Raw genomic sequence first — 27,648 nt, 5'->3', positions numbered from 1 at the left:
CTATGTGAAGAGACTGTATTTCATTCTGGCTTTAAATCAGACTTCTTCTGCAGAAGTCTATTTTCATGTCTGAAAAGGGTTTCCTATTGTTTTTGACAAGGGTGGGAACTAGACCTAGCTAGTTTGGTCCATCAGGCTTATATTATGGCTTGATTATTTTATTTTGGGTGTTTTTAACGTTTATTCATTTTGTAAAATCAAAGATATCAGGATAGAGCAAGGAAACAGGAGATTCTACACATCTGGAGAGTAGTAGTTAACTACAGAATTTATACCCTCTGTCATTCCTCTGTTGTATCTTTTGTTCTGGGGATCTGGTGGCCAGATCCTGCTACTTATGCAATAACATTTAGAATTTCCTTTGCAATTCCAATAGGACAGTGTTTTCTTGCGTCTAAGACAGCCGGTTCTGGAAAGACATAAAACAGGCTCCAGTTTTTCTCCAGGGTCTCAGCTTTCATTTAAAACAAACAAACTGAAGGACAGATAAAAAAGCAAAAGTGATTTGGATTGTAATGCCTGACTTTTAAACATCCAGGTTCCCTGTGGACTGCATGGCAGGAGTTGTCACCCAGGGTTGAGGACAAGGAACATCCATCCTGTGAAGGGACCTCCCTGCTCAGTGTCATCAATAAGCAGCCAGCAGATTGCCAGAAGAGACTTTCTGTGTGCTGTGTCAATTTTTTCAAAAGAAAAGGGTTGTTTCTAATGCATTTGGTGTCAATCCAGTACTGCATGAGGTGTGTTCTTAGCTTGGCCCCTGGGTCAGGGCTCCTGGGAGACTAAGGCAGGCCTGCTCGTTGCATCCTCATTGCACCTGTGTGTGAGTTAGGCATCAAGTTCACAGGACCAGAGGGTAATTCAGGCTGGAAGGGACTTCTGTTATGCGAGGAAACAAATTTCAACACACAGGAAACTTTAATGTCATGAAATGATGCATATACAGAATTTAGTTTATGCCAGGGTTGGTTGATATCCAAATGGAGCTTTTCAGGACTATGGATCTAGATTTTGGTACCAAAAGCAGGCAAAGGCCTTACTTTGGTGCAGGGGAGTTTCTTACGTTGAGGATACTGGGGTCCGTCAGCAGCAGAACTTTAGAAACCTCACTGAAGTCACTCTCAGTCTGTCATACTGATGACATGCAATGGCAGCAGAAGTAGCTACAAACTTTGGACCAACTTCTAACATGTTTTCTAACATGTAACAACCAAATACTATCATCTTGTTGATATTATCTCAATGATGTATAACCTATACTGTTCTTAGTTTGTAATGATATAGTTTTCTTAAAGCTCTCTTTCATTACATGGGTGTATACTGTACACACACACACACACACACACAGACTACAGATAGAGAATGAAACATCAGTTCTGTAACACAAATTGTCTCATTAACTTCTACAATGATAACTCCAGTTCTTTGTTCTAATACTTCAAATGACAATTTGTTAAAAATTTTAATGCTCAGAAGACTACATAGGTGGTAACTGCTTTCAAAAATTTGAAAAATTTTGAGACAGGTATTTCTCCTAAACAGCAGACATGAAGAGCTCTAAAAGCACAGATCGCAGGTAGGAAATGAGTGTTTCAGAAGACCAGTCATATTTGGGTTGTATTTTGCCTGACTTAAGCAAAGAAAGTTAATGATTCCACCAAATAACCTTCAAAACCAGACCACTCTCACAGAAAGTCAGAAGCAAACTTATAGCTTTGGTATGTGACTCTCTCCTTTGAAATTCTCTATGTGTTTGATCTGACAGATACTATCATTATAGGCATGGTCTTTATTCCAAGTAACACATCATTTAATCAAAATGGAATGTTTATGTATCCACCATACTTTACACAGTAAATGCAACAGACAGAGGGATATCCTGCAAAAACATCACTGCATTGTAGCTGGCCAGTCTTTTCCAGGGCAACTGGAAAATGCATGACAGCACACAGCTAAACACAACACCACCTTCTGAGCAAAGGGCAGTGTTCCCTGGAAAGCTTTCTTCTTGTGTTTTTGTTCTATGGAAGTAAAATTTTCCCCCTAAGAGATCCTAAGTGTATTTTCCAGTCTCTGTATATTCACAACATCTCACAGAAGATTCGCGATTCGGGTGTATTAAAACCCATCTACTGTAAGCATGCTAGCAAGGATGAAGAACCAGAACTTTATTAAACAAGCTGCATTTAGGAGCTTTACCAGAGCTGAGGTCCATGAGAACCCTGTCATAACCAGTGGGTAATGTCTTTTTGCAGCAAAGTGACATTAATATTTTTAGTGACTGTTTGTTTAATGGAAGCAAGGATTAACTATGGACACTATTTTCCTTCAATCATAACAAAATATTAGAAGAGTCACAGTCACAACACTTTCTCTGACAACCTGTCCTTCCCTTTCTCTATGGGAAAAATAAGCCCCGCTGTCCATTTTGTGTCATCGCTTTGAGGTTTAGCATGTTATGATTCAGAGCGGGTGGCAAATCTCTCCTGACCTCAAAATAAGAAAGAAAATGTAATGTCAACATTGCAGATAAATACATCTCCAGGCTCCCTCTGGCTCTGAGGGAAGAACTGAAAGATGAGCTGTATATTTATATGGCTTTTCTGCACTGCATTCAGCAGAGAGATATTGGCACTTGCACGAAGGGAGCCAGTGATAGGCCTGGAAGCAATCTAGCTGTGCCTGACTGTTAGTTGCTCTCTTCAGGGGAGTCCTGCCTGTTTCTGGCACCCAAGTAAAATTGTTTAGGCATACCCATATTCATTCCCATTTGCAAGTGTACTCAAAATCTGATTCACCACCTAAATTCCACTCATAGCTGACTCTTCAGAAGTTTTTGGTCCAAAAGTTAGCACTTAGACAAAAAAGAAAAGTGTCTAGAGTAATGAACAGTGCTGTAGCCACCTCCTAGTTACCAAGGCTATTGGTGGAGGGGTGAATAACACAGAAAAATACTTATCAGGTGCAAGTTATACTCCAGGAACATACTTGGTACATTCACTATTTTTCCGTAGAGAGAGGAGGTAAAGAAAGCCCTGGAATAAGTGTTTTGTATCAGGCACTCCAGGCATAGCTGGCTAAGAGATATCCATGCAATAAATGCTAACTTTTATTGTGATGCCCACAAAGCCATTTACAAAATTTTTACCTTTGTGACTTCCTGAGTTCAGTACTGACCTCTGTAATGCCAGAGTACAGCAGGAATCATCTAAATGAAGTCAGTGAAGTCCACACATTTGGTAGCACAGAATAGGGACTCTGAACATATCAGTATTTCCCACCAGGAAAACCAGAGTAGCACCAGCTATCTCTGAAATCTTCCATCTTTTCCTGTAATCACAATGCTAAGATCTGCTTAGGCACTTGAGTGCACAACTCTGAATTTTAAACAGAAGAGAACTGTTTCAATTGGGGGCTTTTAGACCAGATTTTTATCTGATCCATCAGAGCTTGAATCTGTTGACCTTGAGGCCATATCGCTGAATTGCTATGTTATTATTTTAGGCTCTCTCAGGGCTGGTAGGTTGGTTGTGGGTGGAAGGGTGGGGCCAAGCCCTGGCTTTGGTTCAAAGTTAAATAATTTTCCTATGTTTGTTTTAAATCGAATTAGACTAAAGTCATGGACAGACATGCTATTATGCCATGAAATTAAATAAAAAAATTAATTTGTTTCTTGTTATATTTTGGAGAGATAAATATATATCTGTAAAGAGAGACAGTAAGAGAGATATGCAAAGACAGATGCATAGATAAATAGACAGGGTGAAACTCTCAATATAAATTTCAATAAAAATGATTTAATAACAAATAAGCAGGAGAAAATACATCTTGCCATTTCCACAGGAGTGCTAAACCATCAGAAAGCGTACTGAAGGGAATAGCATTAAGATAGGCTGGACAAGGACCCTGATGTAGGCAAACATTAAAACACACACTGAATTGCTTTGTTGATGTATTTTGAGGTATCAGTTAGAGCCCATTTTCTCTGATGCTGTGCAAGAACTGGTTGTTTTTTGTCTCACAGTAAGAAGCTAGCTAATCTAGTAAATCTTTTTTTTTTTTAAGAGAAATATAATCTGTTCTTTATTGTATGATTTACTTGATTTCATTTTCTTTAGATTTGGGTTAGCACTGTAGCAATTTCTGCAAACTTTTCCGAAAAAATGAATGTGGGGTATGATGTGTGAGGGGAATCTGCAGATCTGGTTACATATTTATAAAAGCATCCTCCCAGGTTGCAGTTCTTCCTAGAGTTGCCTTGAATTTGATGTTATGCTGTTAAAATCCTTGTGCTCTATCTATGCTCTCTATACTGCAGCTCAATGGCATTTCAAACGCAACAAAACAATTCACCAATTTGGGTTAGAGGAATTCATATAATGTGCCATAAGAGGAGATACATGCTTTACCCTTGTCTTTTCTTGAGTGAACACTCCACTCAGGCGCTTCTTAGGATGTGGGAAAAAACTAGGTTCAATTCCCATATCTGCTTGAAGAAATCTTCACTCCCATTTCCTAACTTTACGGGAAAAAAAAATACTGACACTAAATGGCTGTTGTGAAGATTAGCTTAAGGGGCGCTCCATTTTTCCCCTTGGACAATACTCTGTCTTGCTGAAATAATGCAGTAACAGCTGGAGCAAGCGCCAACCGTGATGGAGGTGGCTTAAATAGAGGCTCTGTGCTGCAGCCACCCAAGCGAGTAGCCGCTCTCGCTGGCCGTGTCCTCGAAGCAGTGCCGAAGCGGGGCGTCTATTGAGCAACACTGTAAACTCAAGAGGTGAGAGCAGACCCTCCACCTACAAGCCCCCACCCAAGCAAAAAAATAATCATTTGTTATCCCTGGTTTATGCTGGCTGTAGCTTTTGGCAGACTCAGATCCAAACCTCTGGGAGTCTGGTGGCTGTCCACGTACACAGGAAAAGCCTCTATTTTTGAAAGAAATATGTTCTCCTAGAAATATGTTCTTCTAGTGGAGACTAGCTCAGGGAAAAAGATGACGCGCCTAATACCTACAGTCTGCAGCTTCCTCCAGTGTAGACTCATCTGTGTATCTGGGTCACATAGTAGAAATCTAAAGATTAAAGATGACCAAGGGAAAATGTTTAAGATTACTGGTACATGATTTTGAAAAAACTTATGAAAATCATGAAATATGACTGTTATTTTAGGTTTAATTTTTCCTGTAAGAACTGATTCCATACAACATACTTAGGATATTTTTAAGTTAAAATGTCTGATCTTCAGACTTCTTATGCTCAGAAGCAGTTTTCATATATATGTATAGTCCCACTGAAGTCATGTAGAAAAACATATGTGAGACTAGGTTCTTATCTAGATCATCAAAGCACTTAAGTATTTATGTATATTATTAAGTATATGCTGACTGCCATCAAGATGATCAAGGGCATTTCTGAACTGAGAATTTATTTTTTTTATTTTGTCCTGGATAATTCGACAGTGGTTAAACATGTAGTTTATGGTGATAAGAAACCAATTTTTAATATGTCACATAAAATTAGCCATACTAAATGTGCATCTAACCCAAACTGTTTTGCTAGATTAGTTCAGAGGCACTAAGAGCTTTTTACAGCCAAGACCATTTCTTGTTACTCAGACTGGAAGAGTTTCATTCCCCTTCCTGTCTTGTTGCAATCAATTTTTGTCCAGACTGGACAAAACTGACTGTCCAGGAAAAAGGCAAGGTCAAAGACAAACAACTGCAGTATGAGGCAGCTGTAATTATCTCATTTATTACTATTACTCAACAAAACAAAATTTATTTCCTTTCCTGATAATACATACTTAAGTGAGACAGTAAGTTATTTTTCTCTTATCTTAGTGAAAATTTTATTTAACTTAGTACACTAACTACAAAACAATCTTTTTTTAACCTTCTTGTTCTTATGCAAAGGTTGTAAATAATTTATAGGACTTTTATCTCCTGCAGAAATCAAACCAAGATTGTATTGATGTTCTAAAATACAAAAGATTCTGTATCAGGGAGAAAAGCTATGGCATGGTTCAAAAACTCTCTGGAATTCTGTGTATATTCCATTAAGATCTGCAGGAGATTTTGATAACTGTACAGCTATATATGATTGCCTACATTTCTTTGTATTAGTGTATATTATTGTGTTTTAATATATGTTATAGGAACCTTTGTGCTCCACCTTTGGCCATGTCATGCATTTAAAAAACTTTAAAAGGTTCTTAATGACTTTAAATTGAAACACATGAACGTGCCCATGGATGTTACTGTTGATATGTGAACTACTGCAACTGGTCTGTGGCCTAATCTTATGTGCTGCTGAATATTTCTCTAATTAATACTGCATGTCCTCCATCTCTTCATCCAGTTACCAGAAGGGGAATTCAGACAACACTTAACAAGATGGGGTACTCTGAAAACGAACCATTGACCTTTTCTTGAATAAAGCTAATAACTTTTTCTTTTAAATTGTTGTTATCATTTCTAGAAATTGGACTGCAAAATGCCAAAATAAGTATGCAAAGCATAGGTATTATTATAACAATTCAACATTGACTCCAAGAGGATTTAAATTAAAGTGCTTGCAGGGCACTGCCAGCTTTAACTGTGTAATTGTGAAAAAGAGATTTAATTAACATGGCAGACTGGCAAGACTGGAACTGTGTTTGGAAGCAAGAAATGAATGTTATTGTAAATTTCTTTCCAACATAACACGAGAGAAATATGTTAACGACCACTGCGATAAAACTACTCCCTCCTACATATAATACTAGCATTTATAGTGCATTTGGATTTTAAACTTCCTCTTGTTTAGTTTAAATAAGCATGTATCCTTAGCAACAAATGTCACCTAATTAAAATCTGTCACTCAGCTTAGCATCTCAATGAAAGATTGAAGTAGGAAGGGGAATATGTAGCAGCTGAAAACAAAAGGGAAAAAATGCAAGGAATGCCAAGGGTCCTTCAGAAATATCAGATAAGAACAGTCACTGAAAAATGAGCTCATTAAAAGGAGGAAAAAAAATATAGAAGTGACATGTGTTTAAAATTGCATATAAGCCTGGACTTTTTAGTCTCTGCAGATTTGACAGGGTATCTATCATTAGGTGAGTTTTGTTTTCATTTTTTATCAGTGAAGGAAAAGAGGATACAACGAATGTCTTTTAAGTAACTAGCTTAAAACTATCCCAAACCTTGAGGTAAGAAGGTCTCTTAATATTGTTCTCCATTCACAAAACAGCGTGGGAAAGTTCAAGTTTTAGAAAGGAATATATCATATCCCTTCACACAAGTGGAACTGAAGGAGAAGGACTTTTGAAAACATTCAGCAGTTGTCTAAGTGTTGCTGAAGTTTAGTTGAATAGAGGCAGGTTTAGGGGAGTGCTGAGGACTCTTTGTAAATCCCATTTTACCTAGGCTTCTCTACTGTGAATGCATTGAAGACTAAACCCACAAACCAATGAAATTACCATGGAGCATGAATTAGATAGTCACAATGATTTTAGAGGCTTTAAAAGGGTGATAGTGATGTTTCCTATAGTTGAAATAGGTGTCACTTCTGGATCTTCCTGTGTCATTCTTCAGTCTCTTGGGGAAAATGAAGATTATACACCTGAGCCTTTCTAAAACTTGGGTATATGAAACAACACAAAATACAAGGTGGTCTGCAATTCTTCTTCAAGGCTAGGTCAGCAGGTTCAATGGGGTGTTTGTCTGAGCACGGAGCAGTCTCATGGCAAGGTGTTATCAGAAGCAGGACCATACTGGATAGAGCAGACCTCTCTCCAGTCAGACCGGATGGATACATTTCTAGATGTTTTAACTTCTCTATTTCAAATACCTAACTCTAGGGGACTCAGTTACAGTCACAATGACAGTGATGCACCAGGAATGGAAGCAGTTTATGACTCTCCCTTATAGATGAAAAGAGCTATCAGCCTTTTTGCTGATTAAGCAGTGCTGAGGCCCAGGATAAACTAAAACATGGGAACTTTGCAGTCTAAAGGTTGGCTAAAGCTAGTTGCTCTATGATCTTTTCCCCATAAACATCACCTTCCTCCTGTGAGCTACATTCTCAGCCACTATATTCAGCTGCCCTCCCCTTGCCAGAAACAGCTCCTTATCTCACTGCCAGCTCCTGGCAGCCTCAGCGCCAGCAAGGAGCCCATGCCTTAGCCTAGGAGCTACTCAAAGCCTGTGAAACCTCCCTTGCCTTGCTCTTAATGCCAGTTTGTGTCACTTCCTGGGAACCTGTGGGAGGATGGAGAATGAGAACCTTACCTTGATTTGAACACGTATTGAATGGCCTGGGTTAGCTAAAGTTGCTTTCGAATGCTCTGGGGTTTGGAAAATAAGACCACAATAGAACTGGTGTAATTCTGATGTCTTGTAATTTCCTCTATGATTTCTAAGACTAAGTGTCTCTATTCAAGCTAAAACTCAGAAGGATGGAGGCAGACAAACAGGAAAAAGCCCGAGAAGAATGTAATAGTACTCTCAGACCTCCAGGAAAGTTTGGATTGAGTTCAGGTGTTGACCAAAGGCATCTGGGGAAGGGTTTCTTACCTGGAGATGGTATTTACATTGTATCCTCAGCATATTGTCTGGATTGGTTAATAATACCCCAGCTGAGCTCACTTTCATCACAGCTTCTCCTCTGACCTCATTCTACTTCCTGAAGTTTTTTTTAGACAATTCTTTTCAAAGTTATTCATGATTCTGGGAGGTCCCTATATATAAATGATGATGAGGTTTGCTCATTAAAGAGGACCACTCTTGGCCTTTGTACTGCAGCTCCCAATACTGCAACTGTTATTTGTGTGTTTGGTCCTTTTGAAAACCATGTGGGTAAACTGTGCTGAGTTAGGCCTTTATATGCTATTTGATTGTAAAAGGATGCTTCCAAGATAAAAGCTTTTGCCTATCCCCTAGTATACTAAAAAGATAAGTGTATGAAGTAGCAAGCAGATGTTCAGTAACAGAACATAGGATATACCTTGCGTATAGGCTCCATAACTTACTAACTAGCCAAGGAGGTGCAAGAGAAATTTTTAGTGTGGTTAGAAAGAATTCATGTTCAAAGAAGACATTGTTGCCTCATGGAAATCAGTGGCAAAATTCCCATTCCATTTTGTGGATCCCATATCTTACCCAAAGGCTCTTAAAAATAAACAGGGTTCAGAGGAGAGGAAAGAAGAAGAAAAGCACATTAGTCTCTGTTCCCATTTTTCCTCTTTGCATATGCTATGAAGATATAGAAGTAATTTATATCACTGTGGAATGACATAATTTTCCATGGAATATCAAAACACCTAAGGCTATTTCCCTTGTCAACCATATATAACTGGATGGATAACGTTAATGAATCAAGTAGGATTTCCAGAATACATCCATGTACATATGGTTAGGTGATGGAACTACCCCAATTTTTGGCTCATTAATATAACTTTCCAATAACTTCTGCTTCTCTGCACCCTGCCTGCTCCAGGCTTCCAAGTTTGTGATTGCTAGTGTATGACTGGATTGTGCTAAGAGCCTTACATGTTATCCACCTGCAGCAGAATGGCACGGAGCTCACATCACCAAAACCTGGTAAGACAACAGAAGTAGTGTGCTTTCCAGCACATTTAAACAGCAGAGAACACAGTGTACTCCTTATTAGAGGATTTTAAAACCACTATACCTCAGTAAGCAGACTGTGAATACTGTGTAAATAACTTAGTCTGTGGTTCTCCTCAGCTCACTTAGCTCTGGATTTGCATGCAAGACAATAGTATTAACCTGCTACTTAAAATAGAAGTGGATGACTGTGAACACATACACACACACACAAACACTGAAGGCCAAATATACTGTCTGGCCTCATTGGCACTCCTCGGGGTGCAGAAGCTTGGAATACTTATTTTGCATTTACTGCTTGAACACAGTCATTACTGGCTCTTTCCATTCCTGAATGATAAGTGCAGGCATGCAATTCATCTGGCATATGAAAATCCCTGGGGATTTTGGTAGCCTTGCAGTTTGGATGTGAGAATCTTATCTGGGCATAAATGACTGATGACTTCATGGTTACTGGATTAGAACCTCTGGGGGCATTAGTTCCTCTCTCCCCTTTCTTTGTATAAAACAACTAACTCCTAAAAGTGATTTCCTGGTACAACAGCATTATCACTGTGCATATGAGAGATACCTTTCAGTATCAACATTATTAGAATATATAGGAGTAAATGAAAAAGGCCCAAATACTTGCAAATCATAAGTTTCTGATAAGATATCTGGCCCAACAGAAACAAATCAGACTAATGTAGCAGCTCTGTAAGTGAGCAGCACACTGAAGGTGGGTCTAGTGACAAATTCCCCAGCTTTATCCTCCCCCTGTTCTCTTCACAGAGCTCCCTTGAAGAAGACTGTCCTGGAAGCCCCCTGGGAGAAATACATCACCTCTGCATGTCATTCATGTTTTTCTCCTAAGCACTAGTGTGATGGTTGCCCCTGCCAACAAATGGAGGCATTTTGCTTCTGTGGAGGAGTAAGAATCATTTACACCTATATATGTAATAACTGGTTGGCAGATGAGAGAGTTTACAATATGCTAAAGAATTTGTGCTACTCACATAAACATCATTCACAATATGTCTGAGGAACTGTTGCACAGCTCAAACCTATATTTCAGCCTTTTCCAGCATTTGGAAGTGTTTTCCCCTTCAAAACAAAATAATGCAAAAGCAAACCCCCCAGAACTAAAAAACCCTCCCCTTCTGTGTGGCACAGTGGATCATGCTGTATTTTCTTGGGAAGACTGAGAAATTGTCCACATACTAAAAGCAATGCCTGCTTAGGAATGCATAGGGTCTTTGAAACAGGCATTTAGAATCTTTTAAACAGCTATTTCAGGCAATTTTATTTTTAATAAGTTCTACTACTTAGTGAAGTGGTTTTCCAAAAAACAGATAAGCATAATAAAGTGGATCTCATTGCATTCAGCGATATTATATATTTGTATTTAAAACTGTATTTCTTCAGTGGGGAAAGAAATAGAAATAACTAGACATTTTGACTGCCCACTGCCTGCTGCTATTAACTCTCAGTCACAGCTGACTTTCTAGTGGCCTTTGAGATATCCGTTCATCTAAGGTTCTGCATTGACAAAAGCAGAAAGAAAGACCTCAAATGCCATCTCTTTACATGCAATAGAAAGGTATAGACACCTCTTCAAAAGGCAATTCACCTCCTGCTAGATCGCTGTATTGCAGTGAGAGGAATTACCTTCTGGAAGTGCTGATTTGTTTCTGATCACTACAAGGGGCAGCTGGCGTTATTAGCTTAAATTTGCACAACCGTCTTTTAAACATCTGAGTTCTGTGAACGGAAAATCTCTGTAGTTTTTGGTGATATCTCTAGGAATAAGCTCATGAAGGAGACTTCAGATCTGTAAGTTCCTGGCTCACCCCCATTATTCAGCAGATACTTCTTTCCATCAAACCCTTTTACAGACAGAGGCAGTGGATGAGGATTTTTATTAGCTTGACCCCAAGATACCTGAAAAACTGTATTATTGAGAAAGGAAAAAGGTTGCTTTCTAAATATAGACTCAAAATGCCCTGAAGGCAAGATGCTCCACAGAGCTGTAATCATGGAGCACTAGCTCTCCCCTGGCCATGCCTTTTTGCTCTATGGGATCTTCTCTCTACTTGCACAGAGGGGATAATATGTGGTGCCTGTGGTTTTATGATCTGATGCCCACCAAATACAGTGTATCTGTTCAGATGCTGGTGCTGTGAAGGTTCCTCGCCTCTTCCTCCCAGCCTTGCACAGCAAAACCACCCCAGCACATCTGTGTATTGGCTGCAACTCCTCATCCTGACTGACTCTGCAGGCTGGGTTGCATCAACCTGAAAGGCTTCCTCTTTTTTATATTTTGTTTTACCTTCCAGGCTAATGAATTATATGGATCCTGAAATAGAAAATCTGATCTGAGAAATGAGGAATGTAACGTGGAGAAGAGCCTTTCTGCTTTTTGTTTAGCTGTAGTTCAGAACAGGACAACAGCAAATGCTTGAGAGCCAGCCAGATAAAAATTACTTCAAGTACTATCTAGAGCGCAGTGGAGCTGAGGTGCTTTTAGTGTACCATATTCATTAGGCACTTGTAACTTCCAGCGTATCTAAATATTGTAGTCTAATAATTTTTTTTGTAGTGCTCTGAAAGAATCCGTAGTGTATTTTGACTCAATGAAGTTTCAGCACAGATGAATTTGGGATTTTTGTTTATAAGTCATTCATCATATTCACAGAGGAATGAAATATTACTGAGACATTGACTTAGATTTAAGAACAGAGATGGCTTTTCACAGCCACACTTAAGTTTTGTGAGAATGTGCTTTCACAGGATTGCTTTCTCACAGTCAAATTGTTTAAATAGAAAAGCATTTGTTTGGTATTGCAAACCAAATGTATATCAGCAGCAATGTTTTTCTAGCTTGTTGATCATAGTAAATACTATGTCTGTGGATGAAAGGCACAAGTTATCTCAGTTTTGGCATAAATAGGAACAAGTTTTCTATATTTTGCGTGTGACTTCTTACAAGATAAAAATGTGAATGCATATGTGCTGGAAGACTTTAAAAAATATGGTGCTTATCTATGAGATAAAAGAGCGTCATTCTATCTGTTCTTAGCTCAAAGTACCTGAGAACATCCACCTCACTAGGAGGAACCAGTACATTAACATATGTTCCCCCCAAATATATCACAGAATCACAGAATCGCTGAGGTTGGAAGGGACCTCTGGAGATCATCTAGTCCAACCCCCCTGCTCAAGCAGGGTCACCTAGAGCACGTTGCACAGGATTGCGTCCAGGCGCGTTTTGAATATCTCCAGAGAAGGAGACTCCACCACCTCTCTGGGCAACCTGTTCCAGTGCTCTGTCACCCTCACAGTGAAAAAGTTTTTCCTCATGTTCAGATGGAACTGTCTGTGTTTCAGTTTGTGCCCATTGCCTCGCTTCCTGTCGCTGGGCACCACTGAAAAGAGTCTGGTCCCATCCTCTCGACACCCTCCCTTCAGATACTTGTACACGTTGATAAGATCTCCTCTCAGCCTTCTCTTCTCCAAGCTAAACAGGCCCAGCTCTCTCAGCCTTTCCTCATAAGAGAGATGCTCCAGTCCCCTAATCATCTTTGTGGCCCTTCGCTGGACTTGCTCCAGTAGTGCCACATCCCTCTTGTACTGGGGAGCCCAGAACTGGACGCAGTACTCCAGATGTGGCCTCACCAGGGCTGAGTAGAGGGGGAGAATCGCCTCCCTCCACCTGCTGGCAACACTCTTCCTGATGCACCCCAGGATCCCATTGGCCTTCTTGGCCACAAGGGCACATTGCTGCCTCATGCTTAACTTGATGTCCACCAGCACTTCCAGGTCCTTCTCCGCAGAGCTGCTTTCCAGCAGGTCAACCCCCAACCTGTCCTGGTGCCTGGGGTTATTCCTCCCTAGGTGCAGGACCCTGCACTTCCCTTTGTTGAACTTCAGGAGGTTCCTCTCTGCCCACCTCTCCAGCCTGTCCAAGTCTCTCTGAATGGCAGCACAGCCCTCTGGCGTATCGGCCACTCCTCCCAGTTTTGTATCGTCAGCAAACTTGCTGAGGGTGCACTCTGTGCCTTCATCCAGGTCATTGAAGAAGAAGTTGAACAAGACTGGACCCAGTCCTGACCCCTGGGGGACACCGCTAGCTACAGGCCTCCAACTAGACTCTGTGCCACTGATCACAACTCTCTGAGCTCTGCCATTCAGCCAGTTCTCAATCCACCTCACTGTCCACTCATCTAGCCCACACTTCCTGAGCTTGTCTATGAGGATGTTATGGGAGACAGTGTCAAAAGCCTTGCTGAAGTCAAGGTAGACAACATCCACTGCTCTCCCCTCATCTACCCAGCCAGTCATTCCATCATAGAAGGCTATCAGATTGGTTAGGCATGATTTCCCCTTGGTGAAGCCATGCTGACTACTCCTCATCACCTTCTCTTCCTCCACATGCTTGGAGATGGCCTCCAGGATGAGCTGCTCCATCACCTTTCCAGGGATGGAGGTGAGGCTGCCTGGCCTGTAGTTCCCTGGGTCCTCCTTCTTGCCCTTTTTGAAGACTGGGGTGACATTGGCTTTCTTCCAGTCCTCAGGCACCTCTCCTGTTCTCCATGACCTTTCAAAGATGATGGAGAGTGGCTTAGCAATAATGTCCGCCACCTCCCTCAGCACTCGTGGGTGCATCCCATCCGGGCCCATGGATTTGTGGGTGTCAAGTTTGCTTAAATGATCTCTAACCCAATCCTCCTCCACCAAGGGAAAGTCTTCCTTCCTCCAGACTTTCTCTCTTGCCTCCAGGGTCTGGGGTTCCTGAGGGCTGGCCTGAGCAGTAAAGACTGAAGCAAAGAAGGCATTCAGTAACTCTGCCTTCTCTGCATCCTTCGTCACCAGGGCACCCACCCCATTCAGCAAAGGGCCCACATTTTCCCTAGTCTTCCTCTTACTGCTGATGTATTTGAAGAAGCCCTTCTTGCTGTCCTTGACATCTCTAGCCAGATTTAATTCCAAATGGGCCTTAGCCTTCCTCGTTGCATCCCTGCATACTCTGACAACGTTCCTATATTCCTCCCAAGTATGTATTTTTAACCTGCCATACAACATTAAATTTTAAAATAATGCAGAAAAAAAACCCAGAAAATTGGAAGGAATTCAAAGAAGATCGGTAAAAAAAAATTAGAGCAAGGAAGGATTGACTTCTGAGGGTAAATTAAAATAATAAGTCCCTTTTTCTGGAAATGATCCATATGAGTGGATTGCTCTTTCTGCACAGGTTTATTAAAGCCAGAAAAACTCTAGGCAGGCATAGGAACCCACTCATATAAATCTCATTTAAAACCAAAATATAGTTGGGGGAACGTACATACTTTTATTACAATAACAACCTGTAAGGATTTTGAGGGTATAAACACCACAGAGACAAATTTGAGTATGAGTGAAATTAACAACATGAGCTACAAAGAAAAATAATAATATTATGAAAAATTTCCTAGTGATTATATCTAGTGAGAATTCTTTGGCTCTGGAATAATCTCCTGAGAAAACCATGGAGGCCCCCATTGTTTGATTCCTTTAAACAGAACTGAGAAAAAGCACTGGAAAAACATAGCTCAGAGAACAATCATTTACTAGGAGAGCAACAGAAGAATGAGTACTGTCTTAGATCATTTAATCTGTTCATGACTTTTATGATGTTGTGGTGCCATAGAGCTGCCTTAAAAAAAATGACCTGTTACTGGAGGCCTAGTTCATTGCATATTAGATGCCTAGCTATTTGTACTTATTAAGAACATGTTGAAAAATATTTAGAGGCTCTTTTCCTATGGAAAATAACAATATCCTTCACATTTGGAGATTCTTTCCTTCACAGTTTACATAGAGGATTTTTTTTTTCAGGAAGTAAAAGATTGTAGGATTTTCCATACTACACAAATCTTTACTGACTGAGGAACCCTACACATGGCTTTTAAACACTATTCTGTTCAAACTACTAGGAAGTATCTCTCCAATATTTGTGATCCTAGGAATATTTACTTCTGAGTAGAAATATACAAGATGAAAATTCAAGGGAAGAGGGAATTCAAAATTTACCTCCTTGTTGGATGTAAGACTGAGAAAACGAGATAGGGATCCCTTGGCAGTGGGGGACAAGTCTCAATATTAGCGTTCAAAGGCTGATCAACCAGTCACCTTCATGAGGCAGCCTGAGAGACAGCAAGCAGCAGACACTTTTGTCATTGGCATCTGTGGCCAAATCTGGGACAGGAACCCATCATGACATGGGCGTAGCCTTCTGAACTGAAAACATGCCACTTCCCATCTGTGCTAAAATATATGCTGAAAATAGAAATACAAGGGCATGATTCCCTAGGGTCCTGAGTGAGGCCAAAGTCCAGAGGAAGCAGGGGGGTTGCCAAGACCTCCCAGAGGGCTTTGGCAAGGGAGAAGTCCTACAGAAATGTGGAGGTTTGCACTGACCTCCCAGAGCCCTGGCATGGGTCGGCCCCTCAAGATACAGGGGCTGATGCTGTGGACTCGCAGAAACTGCTACCAGTTAATCGTCAGTCTAACAGGAGGGGAAGCTGCTGGCACAGTTACCAGTCTCCTTCCTTCTCCTGTTTTGCCATCATGGACCCTTCACTCTCCCTCTGGGACCATTTGTTTGGCACTTTGTTTTGCACTGCTGGTGCAAGGCTAAAGTCAGAGCAGACTCTGAGTCTTGCCAAGTCTTGGACTGGTGCCACATGGAATAATTCAGAAAAATAATAAACAATCACTTCTTCAATATTCACTTGTCTCATGACAACTAACATACCTAACAAAGACAGATTAAATGAAATTTATGATGATGATTAGGACTAATGCTACTGTACAAGGTATTAAAACTCTTACAGAAGATCAATATACATATCTCTAAGGGCAGGTTACTGGTGACTTGGTTGCAGTTTGCAACCATCTATCTGAAGTAAAGATTCATGTTAGTATTTTGCTCCTTAATCTAGCAGAAAAAAAAAAAGTATGATATGAGTTAATGGATAGATTCCAGCTGGAAATAAAATGCATATTTTTATAGTGTATAATTAATCATTGAGACAACCTGTGTATATATATATATATTTATATATATATACACAAACATATATATACACATATATATGTATAATGTGGTAGTGAACACTCCAGCATCCTTTGAGTAAGGTGAGATCTCTTTTTTGAAAGGCTACTTTGGAAAAATCTCAACCTTGTGAACAGAAGTGAGAAACCTAATGGAGAAATCTCTGTATGACATCTTATGACCTGATGTAAGGAACATATGACATTTTATGACCTGATGTGCTCAGGTGATCACGATGCTCTTCTGACATCATGACAGGTGTGAATTACAACTCAGAGAGTAATTGCTAAAAGTAATGATCAACTGACAGCTGTTCAGTGGAGCAGGTTGGTCCTCTCAAACTTGTCAAAGTGCCTAAATTTTCAATTACGAAAGCAAGGCAGCAAAATTGGCACTCAGCAAAGAGGACAAGAACAGGGTGCTTAAGGAGATGAAATTACCTTTATCTCTAGAAATGGCTCTCAAGATTTCTGATGCATGTAACAGAGAGCTATGCTGAAAATTTATTGGCCCTACAGTTTGTCTCATATAAAGAACAATAAATTGATTTTCATTAAGGGCAAAGGAGCTGAGGGGAATTGATAGGAGTTACCACCTGTTTCAACAGAAAAAGAACCAGACCTTGAAAGAATATTGAACCTTTTATTACTTGCAAAAAGCTCACTTCTGAAGTTATAGCATTTTCATTTGCATAGCCCAGAAAACTTTCTGAAATAGTTAAGTGGTGTCATCCACATATTACAGCTGGTAATGGAATGATTGGAAATGCAGCATGGATACAAGAATTCTTTGTGTATTCCACCAATGAAGCCACCACATTACCCTCACAACACCTATGTTTCTAGTTTTATGGAATCAAGAGAAAGATTATTCTTACCAAAAGCAGATTTTCTAAAATATTATACATGATGGTGTCTATAAAATAATGCTTTGACTCCCTTTTACATAGCAGTGTTGAAAAAAGCCATAGACATCACACTGCAGCACAGCTTCTTTATCTCTAAATTATTGTTATATGTATTATATAAGCCTCAAACTGATACTTCCTGACAGAGCACTTGACTCTGCTGACTTAAAATCCTGTAATGTACTTGTGTGCAAAAAATATTTTCTCCATATATGTCCAAGATATTTAGACACAAAAAATTAAGCTTCTGCCCTCCAGCCCACAATTTTTTCACCTGTTTTGCAGACCCACTGCTCCTGCTGCAAACTGCAGCTTTCCCAGTGCCCTACAAAGAGATAGGCAGAGATCTGTTCCCTTTTCATTAGTGCTGGTTAGTGTGCTCCCAAGATAGCACAACCAATGCCCATTCATATAAGATTAAACAAATGCAGTATATGATGGCAGTATACTACAGAAAATGAATACATAAATAAAAGAAGGAAGATCATATATGCCTGAAAGTTTGACAACAGAAAGTGCCTTTAATTCAGGCCTTATGCTTTAGTTACGGGGTATTTGTAGACTTTAGCTTGATTCACTACAGAACAAAACTGTTAGCTCTCCAGCATCTGAACCTGCCTCTTCTCTTCCCCCTGTAAAATTTCTGCCTGTTTTGTGAGAAAAGGCAAGACATGCCTAGAAAACTGTCACTGCTTGTTCCATTTCTTATGCTGAAAGTATTTGTTTCTCTGATGCTTAGGAAACACACACTTTGACTGAACTTCCTTTCTTATAAAAGACCTCAGTGTAAAAGTTATCCTTTCCTTCCTATTGCAAAATATGTTGACTTGTGATGATTAGAGTGGCTCAGAAAAAGCAACAAAATATTTGCCCAACATTACATCTTTCCTCCTCATTCTCCTCCCATCCCCTTTTCTACCCTTAAGAAAGAGAGTTCATGTTTTGTTTACTGTTCACAATTCATAACTTGGAAATCTGGCAATATTTCCAAGGTATGTTGGATGCTCAGATAGCATCAGTTCTTTTTCAATCATTAGTGAGGAACTTGCATGCTACATACTATCTTTGGCAGTGGAGACATTATATTCATGCTTTGCTACCTGTCCTGGCCATCTCCTGGATTTGAAATGGAGCTTGATGTATAATGGACAAAAATCACTCCTCCAGAGAAAGGCTTTCCTTCTTGCACTATTTGCAGAGCTGCGATTAGCAGAGTCTTTCATATCCCTGGCACTAAGGGATATAGCAGCCCCTTGGGATCCACTAATTTCCTGGGCCCCCAAATCTTTAACACACTTACCTTCCAAGGATATCTCATCCTGGTGAGCAGAGGTTTGGAGAACATTTGTGACTTTGGCAAGGAGGTAAGGAGATTTTAGTGTCCTGTATGTACTAAGTTTCATTTCACTGTATTCCAGAGAGGTCAGACAGTCTTATTTACCTAGTACGACTTGTAAGCTCTCACCCTGGTGACAGACATTTAGGGACCTATTCATGTGCTTGAACAAGTCACCTAGTGCCATTTCAGATGCCTTGTGGTACCTGAGACATTGCATGACTCATAGTCTTGGCCTGTGTAGCAGAGCTCCCTGAAGTGCTCATGGTCCTCATTTAATGGTGGTTGGATAGGAAAACTTGGAACTCAACACAAGGATGGGCAAGGGGCTGGAGATCTTGGGAGCATGCTCTAGGGAATAAACCTACCAGATCACCAGAGGAAAAAGAGGAATCGAAATGATCTCATGGAGAAAAGCAAAAAAAAGATGCCTGAGATTCAGGTACCTGAACATAAGTGTCTAAAATGGCAGCAGGGAAACAAAGGTGCTGCTGCAAGAAGTAGTCCTATGTTCAGTACCCTGAAAATGCTGTTTTGCCCCACAGCACAGCCAATCTGTCATAGGTCTTCCCTGCACCTTTATTTTTACTTGGCATTTCCGTCTGTGACTGGATGTTGGGGTAAAGTAGGTTTCACCTTTGTCATGCATGGTAAAACTATTTATTTAATACTCAATTCTTGGGCTACAGCACTGTTGGCTTTGTTTTTTGCAAGCCAAAATATACGTCACCCCTGCTGTACAAGGGACATTCAGTGACTTTGTGTCAAGAGTGGAAAAGCTCAGTGGTAGAAGGGAAGGGAAGGGATGGGACGGGACGGCGGCGTTCAGAAGCCAGGTTATTTAAGGAGACATTCTCCCTCCTCCACTTCTGCTTCTTCCACCAGCGGGTCCATTTGGGAATGTGTGTATGTGGACAAGTGCATGGGCACGTGCAACCAGCCCTCCCCAGGAACAATGCCTGTGTGGGGCCACTGGAGCTGCCCAGATTTTCCAGCCCTAACTCTGACCTTCATAGCAGTTTGGGTCAGTGTAATTATAATGTTGTTTCTAATTAAATATATGCAACAGTATGCACCTTCTCACAGTTCTTCTGTGCTGCCCACATGGCGAGCCATGGGCACTGCCATCTAGCTCAGAAGAATAAACAAACCATTCAGGACCTTTGTTTGCCATGAGTCATGAGGGGGCTGCTCACTGGAGTATTAAGAAAGATAAACAAATGGCAAAACTCTAAAGACTATTTCTGGAAACCTTAACTGGAGGGAACAGCTAATCCATTGTTTAGAGTCTGCAGAGTATTACAAGGCTGGAGAGAGGAATGGAAGCAGGAAAGAAATGAAAAACAAAAATCCAGGAGATCAAAAATTCAGAATGGTTGTAATTACCCATGTGAGCACAAGGGCTTTGTGGGAAGAGAGAGATGAGTGACACAGGGAACTTGTGGGAGGGATTGGATTTTTGCACAGTCATAACAGGACTCAGTTAACCCTCTCTCTTGGAAGTACACAGGGAATATCATGCATTATTTTCCTGTTATTCAAAATGGAAAAAATACTAGTTAGAGATGCTTAATAATCATTTGCTGATTGCAGTTAGCAGAAAGCCAATAACTCATTTCCTCATAGGATCCAGCTGTACAGAAAGTTATACCTGAAAATGCAAAAGCCTTAGTTTTTGTTGCCTGTTTGTGTGATTTTGTTAAAAAAGAACATCCCTTTCCTTTTCACTACCCCATTTTTTCTGCTATTTTAGTAGTCTCATTTACTACTGTTAATGAAAATGCCACATATGTATTCAGAAGCTTGTGACGTTGCATGAGATGTTGCTCAGGAGTGTCCTCTTTTGACAGCAGCAGTGCAGCAACCTCAGTGTTTCCTGTAGCACATAGTCTCTCTCCTGACCTTTCAGGACACCTCAGGGCAGTCCTGGAAAATCTCTGCATGGCAAATCTGCACACTATATGTTACAGAGAGAGATTGTAAGTCTCTCTGCTTTTTTTCTGTTATACGGAAGAATAAGATGGGGCCACAGAAGTTTAATAAAATAATTGCAGGTGTTCAATGAAGAAATATGGCTGCCAAGGGCTTCTATCTTTTTTTTTTTTAACTATTTTGGTTTTAAACTGTCATTTACTGGGGCAAAACCTATCCATGAGAACCTTAACAACTTGCTGGGCTGGGTGCTGAGCTTCAGATGGCATCTAGGACCGTTGTAAGTAGGACAGTGCCTTCTAGTAGTTCTTGACGTAGGCAAATACTTCTGATTTGGATTAGGATTGAAGCCAACAGGTAACATTAAATTGGATTACTATTGTTTCCTCTAAAGTACTTTGAATCAGCTAGAGTTTGGCTGGATAAGTAGTCTCAGATAATGGTAGAAATCTGGCTTGCATTTGGATCGAGGACTGGTAGGTGGCAGCCTGGAGCGAAAACTGGCTTTATTCAGGGGTGCAGTTGCTAGATCAGTCTATTGGACTCAGCCTTAATCCTATCTCCAAACCACCAGCTGCCTTGAGCCTGGGCACTATCCCTGATATGCTAACTGATTCTTAATCTAACCCTTGCTCAAAATGTGCTTATTGCCCTCTAACCTAATTTTAGTAAAAATTAACCTATAAATATAATTCTAATCTATTTAGCTGCCTACAGTTTAGCCAAAGCCACCTATGAGGCCCTAACCTAAGCTCATTTATTGTGGCCTTACACTGCAGTCTTTACCGTAGCCTGAGGTGCCTGCTTTACTAAATCCTAACCAGACCTTGAGACCTCTGTTAGTCTGTGCTGCTCCTGATCTGAAGCTATGTACAATCTCTAACCCTGACTCAAAGCCACTTACTGACCTTCAACTAACCTGGCCCTGAGGCTGCCCTCTCACTGCACTGCTTAGCTCCAGACAGAGACTGCTTGCCAGCCCCAACCCTAACCTTGTCTGAAGTTGTTCCCTTTAGCCTGCAGCCATAGCACTATAATCTTACTCAACTTCTGCTAGCCTGAAGTCACCTGTTGGCCCGAATTCTAATGCTTGTCTGGGTTCAGTCGGAGGCCTCACTTTCAGCCGTGCCAGCTAGATAAAAGCCAGATATGGTCTATTGTCTCCAAACTTCTTACTTACACGTCTTCTCAATGGCCCCTTCTCTAGTCCCACTGTCAGGTTACTTCCCTCTTCCACCCTTCACACTAGCTTGTCTCAACCATTCCCGTAGCTCAATAATGCCTAATTCACCAAACCTTGACTATAAATATACTCTGTGTTGGATACATTCCTAGTCCCATCTCAAAGCCATTCATTGGCCCAAACCTAAACCTAGTCTGGGACTGTTTAGTACCTGCCTGGCTGCCACACTAGTTTAAAAGCTACCCTCAGGCCTCTGTCTCCTTCTAGTTCTTATCTAATTTAATGTAGTTACAGGCAGTAAATATTTACTAAAAACTAAGCTTAACTGTCACCTGATGTCACCTACCATTTGCCTGAGGTCTAACCGCAGATATCATACTGGTCGAAACCTAAGCTCTAAATGACTTACCAGTAGTTCATCCACAGCTCTCTCTCTTTCACTAGTGTAGGATCACCAGACAAGGCAAACACAAACCTACTGCTCAGCCATATACTGCTTCTACAGAAACTCTACATACGGGCCCCAAACCCCAGTCCAGTGTTGCTGCTTGACAAAAGTTTATTCCTAGCTCTTTTCCGTTTATTAGTCCTCAGCCTATCTGCAGCTTCATCTACTAACTCCAATAAAAAGTTGCTTACCAACCAAGTCCAAACCCTAGCTCCACACAGGTTCTTGGGCTGTCAAAACATAATGTCCCTCTTCAATGTCTAACTCTTTGTGGAGGTTGAGATTTCACCCCTTGCTCGATGTGAATTATATTTCAATTTAATGGCACAAAAAGGACAGTAGAGAAAGCAGAATATTTCCTTATTCATAATGGAATTTACTTTTTGACATGGGAACTATTAAGAGAACCCTGCTATCCAAATAATACAGATCTGTTCCTATTCTGAAATAGAATAGCCACAGTTTCAAGATTTTCTCTCTATCTGTGAAAAAGGTCTAGAATTAGTTTGTCTGGTTTCCTAAGGAAAATGGTTTATCATATTACTGGTCTGACCTGTCTGTTTGTCAAAAAGTGAAGAAGCTGGATGAGTTTCTCATGGAAGGAGAGGTAGGCAGAATTCAGCCTTCAGGGGTTTTGTTTGGCAGCACTACCCATTTGGTCAAAACAAGTATTAGATAAGAAGTCAGCACCTATGCATTTCTGGACTAACCATAGCTCATATTATCTCAAACTGCTATGGCTATCATAGGATACAGAAAAAGGGGGAGTGGGAAGAGAGTGGGGAATGGTGGTGAAGGGGCAAAGGAAATGATTCCTTAGGAAGCCTGGTTCATTTGTTTTAAAACTCACAGAGGAACTTTTGAGGAAAGAGAGAGAAGTTTTAGTACATATAAGTCAGGACTCTTAGATAGCTATGACTCCAGAGGCTTGGACTCTCAGAAAAAATAACATGAAAAAGTTTTAGGAGTGGACAACACTGAACAGTACTGCAGATTATTTGGGGCAAGAACTGGTTTTTGTTTTATGCATCTTAGCACAATGCAGACTCCACCTGCTCAAGGCTTTTACGTGTAACTATTATTAATAATTTTGTTTTGTATCAGAACAGTAATAATAAGAGAAAGGAACAAGTAGCTCTTGCTCCACTCTCATGTCATGATTACCTAAAATCTTTGGAAACACGCAGGAAGGAGCAGGTTATGTGGCTGTATTTGCAGCTGAGGCTCTGGCAGGAAGCATAAAAGGCACAGGGCTCCGTTATTCTGCTTGTGTGAGTGGCATCCCCTGGAAAAAATAGACAGACTTTGCTGTCTGCAGTTTGCAAAGAGCAGCTGAGGGAAGCAAAACAGTCTTCTGAAGTGGCCAGCCAGGACTGACCAAGGGGGCTGGAGAGGAGGAAACACTTAGCAAAACCTTTACAGAACTGGCAGAAATGTCAAGGTGACAGTGTCCCTTTTATTGATGAACATTGTTACCTTCAGCTGCTTCCTCTTTGCAAACACGGCTTCAGGCAGGGCTTTTCTTTTTCTTCCAGTGATGACAACTTCTTCTGCATTTTCACTGGTCTGCTTGCATCTGCCTTCCTTTCCTGTGGAAATAGAAGATATGGGCAGGAGAAAAGACATATTTGGTAATGTTTCTCTTCAAAGCTTCTTTTTCACAAGGCTGCCTCAGCTGCAAAATGTTAAGGGGGAAAAAAAGATCTTGGAACTAATTCCAGACAGACCCTAATGCCTACAAATTTCTTTATGTAAGCCAAGTCCAGAAAGGCATAACATGAAGGTTCATTATCTGACTGCTAAGGACGCTCAAATAACCAGACACGCCAGTACTTAAGATCTTCATATTTCAGACAGCTCGTCTTTCACATCCTCCCTCATCCTGTGCTCCCACCCGGCTCATTTCTTACATTTCCCTTCATTCCCAGGAACTCCACTGCATTTAAAATTGTTTATAGAACATATGAAAATACAAAAATATTCTTTAAAATACTTACGGGGAAACAGTCTGTTCAGCTAGTCGTCTGCTTGGTGGGGACACTCACAGCTCCCCTAACTGCCTCAGCTAGTTAGTTGCTAGTTGTTTTTCTTCCTCTTCAGAAATTCGAGAAGAGCTCTTTCTATCTTGCTTTAAAAAGAATTCACTGAGAGGATGCATTTAGGATATTGGGCAGATGTCTCTGACTCGTGTTTCTGCTAGAGCTGCTCTCAGGGCAGGATATGGAGTGGCTGTACTCAGTTTCCAGGTTTTCTGGGAAGCTACTTCTGCCCCAGATACTTTAGAGCATCACAGGAGTGCTTAACCAGCAGCCACCATCCCAGGCCAGAAAGGGGGACAGCTTAAGTTTCCTCCATTCAGTAAACATCCAAGATACCCCAGAGACCTATACAGGGCAAAACTGTTCACAAGTTGTAAATTTATCAATAAAACCACTGTTTTAGCTGTTGCCAAAACAACTCACAAATTCAACCAACTGCCCCCCCCCCCCCGACTAGTTCTAGCAGGAAAAAGACTGTACTTCAGCTACTCTCAAATGTATAGGAGCAAATGTGAAGGAGATACACTCCCAATCTATCCAATTCTTTTCAATATTACCTATCACAATTCAGCTGATCCTCACATAATTTATGAAGTTAATCAGCGTTACTTTCTTATTCTAAAGTATATTATACATTCTGAAATGGCCTATTAGTGAATATAATGATCCTTTCCCTTATTTCTTTTCTGTGAGGCTTGATTGATTTTCTATGAGATGCAAGCTGAATGAAGTGGTGAACAGAAACTGATATTTGTTTTAGAAGCTGAATGCAGAATTGCAAGTTTTTTTTTTCCCCACAGCTTTCTCAAATCATACTTCTTATTAGTAGATTCTCAATTATTATCCTCAGTCTTCTCCAACATTTAGGAATCTTGAATGTGTCCTGTTACCATAAACTTCATTGAGTCTGATGAGTGACTCCATTACAACATAAAAACTTAAAGGAGTGGTTAGCATGCAGACACTTTGCATTTGTATTCAATAATGTTGTTTATAATACTGAAATAATAGTTGTTTTCATAGCTTTTAATACCAAAAGTGGTTATTCAAACATCTAGTCTAACCTCCCATATAATGTGGGCCATAGAATTGGGTTCTTTTGCTAACAAATGGTGGACTTTTACAGCCCAACCAATTAACTGTCTGCAGCTGCGAAGTTACATAAAACATAACTTTTCTCCTTCCTTCTCCAGTGGACTGAGAAAGAAACTGTAGTCTTGAAATTATTTGTAAGAATACTGTTTATAGTATGAGTAGAACCGACAGAAATATGAGAAAAGCCCTGGGACTGCCAAAAATTTCATTTTTTGGAAGAGCAGCCCTTGGGCTTTTAGAAAGTACTGCAGAAGAAATGTTATTTACATGAGATAATTTCTGTCTCACTGGAAAATAAATATTCCCTGACATCAAAAATATTTTGTGGACCCCCTCCAGCCCTCCTTGCTAGGGACAGGCCATGCGGCATTCCCTCTTCTTTCCGGCTGTGCAGTTTCCTTTCTGCTGTACAGATTCCAAATTTGGGGGGCAGATGAAACTCTGATATTGTTCCAAAGAACTGGCAGTTTATGACTGGGCCTAAATCCTACTTTATTTCTTGCCCATCTTAACTTCACCTTGTAGGACAGGCAGAGTGTATGCACTGCAGGGCATGTTGGTCTTCCCTGACCCTGAGTCCTGGGAAAGGGAGACTTCCCTGCAGGCGCTGAGGATTGCTGAGCTGATAGTTAGGTCCATGCCCTTGGGGGCACACACACAGGCTCAAGCAAGGCCCTACTGCAGAAAAAGATGGAAAGCCAGCTCTGTGATGGATCCAACAGGGTGGGAGCAAGTCAGGATGTTCAAGACAGTCCTGGGATAGATGTTCTGCCTAAGACACCTGCATCCTCCCATGCTGCAGCAACATGTCTGCAGCAGCCGTAGGAGCTCTGTGGGAGCCTGCAGCATGGATGGGGCCACGCTGCACTTAGGACACTGCCACAAAGGACCAGAGCCATGACTATTCCCATGCAGCGCACAGAGTCTGCTCTGCACTGCATGCATTCGCTGAAGACCCATCAGCTCAGGTGATCTCTTAAAAAGCATGAATGCTTAATTTATTTCCCCAGTCCTGCTTCCATTAAAATTCAACCTTGCAATTTCCTACCCAGGAACCTACGAAATTTCAGACATAGAGAGATGCTTCTGTAATATAGATGTTGAGACATCTGTAGCTCAGGGATTTCCTCAACCAGAACAGGTGTCTCTGAAGGAAATGCAGAAGATCACCAAGGATTCAGGATGATCTTTTTAAAAAAATTAGTGAATATAAAATATGGTGTTTCTTTAGAAGCAATTCATGCATACCACAGTGGAGCAACCCATGCATCCATTGAATTAAGAAATATTTGCAACCATCATTAAGGCACAAATTACAGAGTCTTTACCTCACATATATTTCTGGAATTCCTGGGACTGTACTGGAAACTGAGGGTCCTGGAAACAGGATAAGTTCCTGTGCCCAAGTGAGTGCTCTGTTCATGATTGCATGACAGGATGAGGTTAGGAAGCAGATCTTTCCCCAGCTCTGAACTCCATGCCCTCCAAACAGAGGAAATCCAGGCATGCAGTCCAGATGAGAGTCATTGGCCAGGCCCCAAATCCAGTTGACTGGGGAGCAGGACGGTGGGGGACTGTAGAGTAAACCTGCCCACTAGTCCAGTTATACAATGATTTTATCCATAGTGCACATAGATATAAGTAAGGCATCTCATCAAATAATGCATCCTAATAACATGGAATTTTGAAGTCACTGGAAAATAGGTTAAATCATTGAATGATGACTGCTCTGTGTTTAAAAAATATGTGTAGTGACAAATGTTCGTAATAATAATTCACTCAGGTCAAAACACCTGTCTGAACGATGCTATATCAGTATATTGCAAGTACATGAGTCTTGGGTCTGTTTGAAAAGTCTAGATAATCTCCAGATAATTATGATAATTAGGGGACACCAGACAGCATCTATGTAAATGAAATACAAGAGATCCTCTCATCTGGCACTTGTTTACTTGTATGAGGAACTTTTGAAAGCTTAGACATTTATTCCACAGTTTGGCAGCACTGGGCAGAAAAAGTGGAATAA

General features: G+C 40.8%; 1 long non-coding RNA gene across 1 annotated transcript; it reads right to left on the bottom strand.

The window, feature by feature from the left end:
- Nucleotides 1–23,680: 23,680 nt before the first annotated feature.
- On the bottom strand, nucleotides 23,681–24,602 carry LOC106497922 (uncharacterized). The gene is made up of 3 exons (XR_001294858.1): nucleotides 24,486–24,602; nucleotides 23,965–24,077; nucleotides 23,681–23,773 (listed from the first exon to the last, which is right to left on the bottom strand). It is a non-coding gene; the product is annotated as an uncharacterized lncRNA (long non-coding RNA).
- Nucleotides 24,603–27,648: the final 3,046 nt, after the last annotated feature.

The sequence above is a fragment of the Apteryx mantelli genome, chromosome 3 (genome assembly GCF_036417845.1).
Source record: "Apteryx mantelli isolate bAptMan1 chromosome 3, bAptMan1.hap1, whole genome shotgun sequence".
NCBI lineage: Eukaryota > Metazoa > Chordata > Aves > Apterygiformes > Apterygidae > Apteryx > Apteryx mantelli.
This window is presented reverse-complemented; position numbering and strand designations above follow the sequence as displayed.